At 36.7% G+C, this 7821-nt stretch overlaps 1 protein-coding gene across 3 annotated transcripts in view; it reads left to right on the top strand.

The window, feature by feature from the left end:
• The first annotated feature begins 1592 nt into the window (after nucleotides 1-1592).
• Nucleotides 1593-7821, top strand: part of LOC107738006 (interleukin-2 receptor subunit beta-like) — a 15352-nt gene continuing 9123 nt past the window's right edge. For 2 of the 3 annotated variants that reach the window (XM_016549664.1, XM_016549663.1), the window contains exon 1: nucleotides 1593-1666. The gene's annotated coding sequence lies outside the window, so the exon portion shown is untranslated. Of the gene's footprint in view, nucleotides 1667-3772; nucleotides 3850-7821 lie in introns of those variants that run through there. The other variant, XM_016549665.1, reaches the window with a different exon arrangement.

The following is a 7821-nucleotide window of genomic DNA, read 5'->3' as shown; positions in this document are numbered from 1 at the left end:
AGAAGGAGCTCGTCCGTTTTGTTGGGTAGAGAGCGGAGGTTCGCCAGATGGATGCTAGGCAACGGCGTTCTGAATCCGCGCTGCCTTAGCTTCACGAGCGCGCCGGCTCGCTTCCCCTGTCTGCGCGTCCTGAAGCGCTTGATCAGCGCCGCAGCTCCCCTGACAACAATGTCCAGCAGAATAATCGAAAACCGGTGAAATATCGGGTGGTATGTACTTCCGAATGTCCAGCAATTCGTCTCTGGTGAAACTGATTGCAGGGATATAACTAAAGACAGGACAAACTAACAAAAACATAAAAACAACTGCGGAGCACGCCACGGAGGCAGCCATCAGCGTCGGCGCCATCGCAAACAAGGCTGTGCAAGCCTGAGGCGCGTACTGGAAATATGCTTATTATGACAGTTATTCATTTACATTTTATTAAAACTTGCAAAAACCTTTCTGTCGAGTGATGTAAATAAACTTCACAATAGTTTATTGTGCATGCATATTATATTTAAAGTTGCTTAAGCGAAATCAAGGAGTTTATAAGACTGGTTTATTCATGTAGAACATATCCGCGTTTGTGCATCAGTGTCTGTAATGTGTGCTGTAGGTGTGAAACTTTTAGGAATCTTATCCGAGTTGTAGGCTAGTCAATATTGCTCAGTCCGTCGTATCTGAGGATCCGCTAATGAAGCTGTGACCACAAACACCATTTAAGTTAATTATATGGTAATAATCAGCAATATGCTTTCACACAAATAACTTTATTTTTGAATGTTTCAATATGTGTTGACACAAATGACTTATTTGAATTTTTCATTGATACAACATTGCACTGAGTTAGAAACGAAATGCGTAGAGACGTTATTGCTTGATGACGTCAGGAACCGATTAATCGGCTTTTTGAACCGGTTCAATGAGCCGATCTGTCCGAAAAGAACCGGTTCGCGGAAATGAATCGGACTTTGCATCACTACTGCCTACACAAACAAATACTGACTTTAGTCATCTAATTACCTTTCTTGCTGAATAATTCAAGCACTCTTCGGATCACAGATGCTGACATGATCAAACTGACGAATAAGATGAAAATAAACGTAGATAAATATAGTGTAGAATGAAGCGTTCAGTGTTTTCGTGCCATGCGAATTCAGTGTGAATTTGTGAATGAGATGAGAAAGTTTCTGCACATATTTCATTGATTTACAAGGCGATTTAAAACGGTCTGTTGAGTATAGTACAATATTTCTTTCTACTACTATTTCATTGTCATTGTGAATGAAAGCTTTTGCATTGATTTAGCATTGGATCAGTTTTCTAACCTTTAAAATCTTTTTCTCAGTGTCATGACCTTTACATTTGTTGATCTGCTCTGATAAAGGATAAGTTCAGACTCACACATCATATGAGCATTTAACAAAACTCTGATAAAAGTGTGTCTCAATTCTTGCCTCATTCTTAGGTTGTGATAAACATCTTGTGATTTTATTTAGCTCATCTTGTGATTTTTGACCTTAGTGTTGCAATATGACAGTGTTTGTCTGCTTCAGTCCAAACTTTCAACACAGAAATGTCAAAACGAAGGAGATTTTGAGCAGAATCCCCAGAGTTTCTGTTTTTACTACTAAAGCTTGGTTTATTATTGAGATTTTGGAGACTGGAAACACATCTGGAGTCTGTAAGTTAAAATGCTTTTTGTAACTGAATACATTTAAATACATTTACAATCTGACAAATACTGTAAATAGATATATTGAAAATAATTTTATTCATGTTTAAAATGTAAATGCAACAATAGCATAAATGATTTATAATGCATTTTTTAAAACAGCTTTTGCCAATTTCATTTTGTTGCTAATTGTGTCTTTCAGAACAATCATGTCAAAATGTTCACTTAAGCATAACATAAAAATACAACATGTTTATACGCTATCATATAAATCATGATATTTCTTATGAGGTCTGTGTCTATGATAACAGCATAGAAATCATTTTAAATGTAAGAGCTTGTATGTTGTACAATATGACGAGACATTGCAACTTATGTTATTTTAGCTTAGAACAGACAATAACGCGATACACAGGTGTAACATACACGTGCGTAACATTGTGTCGTATGGTGTGCAGAGCTGGGAAGGTTACTTTGGAAATGTCATAAGTTACAGATTACAAGTTAGCCTAATTTAAAATGTAATAAGTAGTGTAACTATTCAATGTTAATCATTTTGAAACATTTAAAGCAGGCAGGGTAACATTACAGTAGACTTTTGAAATTCTTCATCACTTGAATTAAGATCATAAAAAAATGAATTCTAAAGCACGGCCACCACAAAATCATCTCTTTTTACTTTGAGGTCATTATGAGGTTAAATACTGATTTAAAATCTCAACAAGATCTAGTTTAATAGCTATGATACTGTTTTTCTGAAATCAGATTATCTTTGACAGAAGACACTGGCATCTAATGCCTTGGAAAAAATAAAGCAAACACATAAACCCAAATAGGGAATTACATAGTTATTGAATAAGCATGTGTCCTATTCTGTGTCCTAAACTCCTGAAACATTGGTGTCTCATATTTTAGAGAAGCCGATAAAAAAACGAGGGAAAGAAATCAATCAAATCTGTAGCCTATGTGTGAGAAAATATTCAGATGTAATCCGTTGTAATCGTTAATTAATAATTTTCATAACTGTAATTTAATTGCATATTTTGTCTCGGTAACTGTAACAGATTACAGTTACATTTATTTTGCAATTAAATTAAAGTCCGCATGAAACGGAAGTTGCTGCCGACTTTATTTCAGTGTAGTGACGTATTTCCAGCTGAAACGGAATATTGAATAGAGGGCGTGGTTTTATTTTTGCGCCCCTCCTCTCTGTCTCTCATAGCAAACTAACGGATGGAGGGGCGTGGTTAAAGATATTCTGCCCCAGACTGTCCCAGGCCGTCAAACTGACGTCATCAGTGAAGCAAATGTTCAGATTTTGATTAAAGATTTCCAAGACAAACTATTTTTTTCAGCGGATTAACTTGCACGGATTAATTGTTCACATCAAGACTAGCTATGTGCGCTAGTAAAGTAAATAAAGTCAATTTTGATTTCATGCGGACTTTAAGTAATTCTGTTACATGTAACTAGTTCCTCCACAGCACTGATGGTGTGTCAGCAGGGGGCGCCAGATATACTCTGAATCCGCGAAAAATGGACTCGTGTGTGTTTTGTTTTGTTGGTTTTCAGGTAACACTGTGGTAGGCTACCTAGAAGACAAGTCCATGTATTCAAACCTGAAGGTAGCTGAACATAATAACCTTTTTTTTTTCTTTTCTTTTCTTTTCTTTTCTTTTCTTTTCTTTCTTTCTTTCTTTTCTTTTCTTTTCTTTCTTTCTTTCTTTTATTTATTTATTTTAGCTCATAATGTTTGATCTTACAATGTAAAATGATTGTAATTGTAATTACTGAAAGTTACCATAAAGTGGTACTAGTTTTACTACTATTAGAAAATGTATTAGATAACTTAATTTCCGGCCCTTTACTGTAACAACCTCTCTTGTTTTATAAATATTTAGCTAAAATCGCCGAATAACGTCACCGACTGCCATAAAAAAAGACTGTATGGCGTGTTTTTTGAGTCTCTGATGGACATTTTAAGGAAGAAAGCCGCGGGGGTTTTTAGAGGCTCTTCTGAGAGAAGTAGACGTGGTTTCTACAGAAGCGAGAAGCAGACCGCAAGGATTTTACCCTTTTATTCTCTTCAAACGAAAATAGAGACACAGAATGAAAAAGGAAACCCTTTATCTCGGAAAGCTTGAGTAAATCAGTGATCTGAAATTTGGCTTGTGGTGAGATGGAGACAGCAGGTCAGTGCATTCCTCTATATCGGCTCTCAGCGCTCGGTTAAAGGCTCAGGACAGATGATTTATCAGGAGAAATATAGATGATTTACTGAAGAGAAGCGCTGCAGCCGCAGACTGATGGAGAGATGATGATGGTGTTTGATTAGAGGATGGAAAACAGCAGAGGACAGAGAGAAGGATGTGACAGCAGAGGTGTGAGGGACTGATGGAGGATGTAGCAGCTCTTTTCTCGTAAACACACTCTGTGTGTGTGTGGGTGTGTGTGTGTGTGTGTTAGGTGTGTGAGTGTGTGTGTGAGTGTGTGAGGTGTGTGTGGTTTAGATATTTTGTGAATCTAAGAAAGAAGATAACAGCTCTCTTGGACAATTATAGCATCAGTTGCTTTACTATTTTTATTTGTTCTTTATATAGTTAATAATCACTGATAGTTGATGCTTTTGCTGATAGTTGTTGTTGTTGTTGAGTGTGTGTGTGTGTGTGTGTGTTAGAGCTGTGGTAAAACCACAAATGTTTTTTTTTCCGACCTCGATCTCTAGATCACCAGTATCTATCCTGTTTAACTCTAGGCCTGCTCAGCTTTATCTGAAACTCTTTCACTTGTGGTCGATGGAGAGGTTATTTGGGGTTAGACTTCTTGTCAGAAGGTAAACTGGTTTTGTTTAATGGGAATGTGAGCCGGTTTGGTTCATAAGCGGTCATGAATATTTTTGGAGTTATAAATGAAACACGTTTGCTGGCAGCGTTTGGATCAGCTGGACCTGATCAGTAAACCAGACTAAACTAGACTAAACCAGTCCCTCCTGCAGTGAAGGAGGAAGCGAGAACAGCGCAGATCACCCGCTGCCAAAAACCTGCTCGACTTCAGTATTTCTGCTTAAATCATATTGGAGTCTGTAGCTTTGTGAGGCGGGTTTGATGCGGATCACTGCAGGTTTGTTCGTTCAGCGCATCTCTGTTGAATGGTTGAATTTCATTTTAATTTAATGCTGTAGACTTGAGCTAAAAGGCCATCGTGAAAAGCTGTGAAAGTTTCTCTGGTTTCGCCTGAATCTGTGAGTTTGGGTCTCAATTGAAAGGTTGAAATTGGCCAAAAACAGCCGAACGAAACTGCATCTAAATGAGAGTATCCTACTTTCATAAGTTCAGCATTAAAATAACTTCCCCAACATGTTGTTTACAGGCAGGTGTGTGTTATAAATAGGCTTGTCTAAACTATGGGCTCAGTTTTTGCACTAACAATCTTCAACAGAATCATTAGTGCAATTTCTGCTGCATCTCAAGCCATGTCTGTCCATTTAATAACCAGCATTTTATGTGTCCAAAATGCAAATACGATCACATTTTTGTATAACTTTTTGCAAAAAAAAGTACAGCTTGATTCAAATGACACTAAATGTAAAAAATGAATAAAATGTTCTGTTTAAGTGATATTTACCTTGATTTCACTCAAATCATCTCAAGCTCTTCACTAATGTTGTCTTCAGGCTAAAAGAAGTACACCAACGTTTGAAAAACTTGATTAGTGCTTAATGGCTTTGATGTAATAGATTAAAATAATTCCAATTGGTTTTAAGATCTGATCTGGCAAAATAAACAAACATAAATACAGAAAATGAATTGATAATTGTATGCCGGGACATTATCCAGCAATTTTACAGACATTTCCGTGAACCCTAAAACACAATGCAATGAAGTTCAAAATGTTAAAAGTTTCATTAATTAGAAAACCGTTTTGTAGTTTGGTTGTTTTGGGCTTCATTGCACTGAAGGGAGAGCTGCATTATTCCTAGTATTAGAAAGCAGAAATCACACTTGGTTGATGTGTCATTTGAAGATTATAACGTGTTGCAGAAGTGAGACTTTTAGAAATGTGCAATGCTGATGAACCCTGATTTGTAGGATTCAGTTGCATCATACATCAATGCAAGATCGTTCTGTGCTGTATCTATAACTAACATTGCTGTTATAGTTTCACTGCAGGGTGTTCGTATGAAATAGAGCCAAATATTGTCCTATCCTAACAAACCATACATCAATGGAAGGCTTATTAATATTCATCTTTCAGATTATGTATAAATCTCAATTTCATAAAATTGACCCTTATGACTGGTTTTGTGCTCCTGGGTCACATTTCGTCTTCATGGGATCCTTCAGTGTGGTTTTCAGCTTTACCTTTTAAGGCAGTCTTTACCGACTGGTTGAGGAGTAGTAATGGTCAGAATGGAAAAATATAAGAAACAGGCATCGGATGATTTCTTATTTTATCTTCTAGGCTACATCACCTTTATTTCTGTAGCGCTTTTCACATACAGAGTGTGTCATAGCAGCTTCACAGTGATAAACAGGAACATAACAGAACCAATTATGGAAACTTAGCTGTTGTGCTGTAAATGTGGCTGTAAGCAGGGTTTGAAAACGAGGTCAGGGATTGTGCTTTAATAACGCCTACAAATGCAACTCATACATATAAACATATATAGACATGTAGATGTTTTTTTTTGGGGTGGGCATTGTTAAATTAGACCTGATTTGTTGCATTCAAATTTGTTAATACTTTAGTTTAGGGGTGGATCATTTTTTTATTCTTTATTATTCATGCAACAATACTAAAGACTGTAATAGTTTTCATTAGTAAGCATTGATATACATGTATGATAAGATCTTTGTCTAGTGCTCTTATGAATGTTTTAGCGTGACTTTGTGAAAAACGCCTCCAGCATTTTGTTGCTAGATTTAGCAACTTTTTGAATTTTTTTTAAATTTATTTGGCAACTTTTGTGAATAAGTGAATAAAATGATACAAAGGCATGCATTTTCCCTCTAAATTACACAGAAAGTCAGTCTGTAGTGAGTTGGAGAGAAGTACCCAGCAGTATAGAGGTGCATCATGTGAATCAAGCTGCTAGCCGCAATAGTTCAATAATATTTCTTTCAGTTATGATACACAGTTTGTTCTTATTATTGTTGATCAGTTAGGTACACTGTAAGAAAAGCAGAAAAGGTACTGATCATTTTCTGGCAGGATATTATGTTAAGTTTACAGATATTTCCTGTAAACCTAAAACACAAAATACAGTGCGTAATTTAAAATACCTGTGAAAAATTAATATGGAAAATTCCTTCAGTATTGTGCCCTTTTCTTAAACTGTAGCATACTAACTACCAATACACTGCGTCAAATTATAGTTGTTTTGAATGTGTAGTTTTAGTTCAGTGTTGATTGAGTTACATGATGTGATTCGGCTGAAATCAGCTCTGCAGAAGATTATAGCGCATGCGTTTGTTCTCATATCGACAGATTTTATGAAGGTGTAATGTGACTGATGATGAATGATGTCATAACTGATGCAATGTTTCTACTCAAATGTATTTTGAGAAAAGCGATGCCAATGAAAGGAAATGTGTCAGGAAGGCTGAGATGGCATGTGTGTTTGAGTGATAAATATGTGTCAGATGTTCCGATGTGAGCACTAGTGAACGGACACATTAGCTGTATTAGATTCATTCACTGGAAGAAGAGCAGTTATCAAGGTAAGGGTAAAACACATTAAGGGTGATAGAAGAGTATTGTAATGATGCTGGGAGCCGTTGTGCCGTAGCTGATGGGATCAGATGAGCAGGTGTTGCAGGTATTAGATCAGTGTTGTGCCTGTGCTGAAATGTTGTCGGCGTCACAGTTTAAACAGAGGAAACAAACGAGAGGTTTTCTGAATAATGGATCTCTTATCTGGAAATCACATCATCTGATATCAGCGTTAACTGACACGGACTAATCATTCAGCTACTGATGGAGTTTTGTTTTTCTGAAAGAGTGAAATGAGAACATCTGTTTCTGCTCAGACTCACACTGACGTGAGAGAAAAAACAGGTGCAGCCCCTCAGATGTGCGGTGAACCTTCAGCGACAAGAACACAGAGAACGAGAAGATAGATAGATAGATAGATAGATAGAACGATAGATAGATAGATAGATAGA

The sequence above is a fragment of the Sinocyclocheilus rhinocerous genome, unplaced genomic scaffold (genome assembly GCF_001515625.1).
Source record: "Sinocyclocheilus rhinocerous isolate Xijiao unplaced genomic scaffold, SAMN03320098_v1.1 scaffold2780, whole genome shotgun sequence".
Lineage (NCBI taxonomy): Eukaryota > Metazoa > Chordata > Actinopteri > Cypriniformes > Cyprinidae > Sinocyclocheilus > Sinocyclocheilus rhinocerous.
Note: the sequence above shows the minus strand (reverse complement) of the source record. Positions and strands in the feature narration are given on the sequence as shown.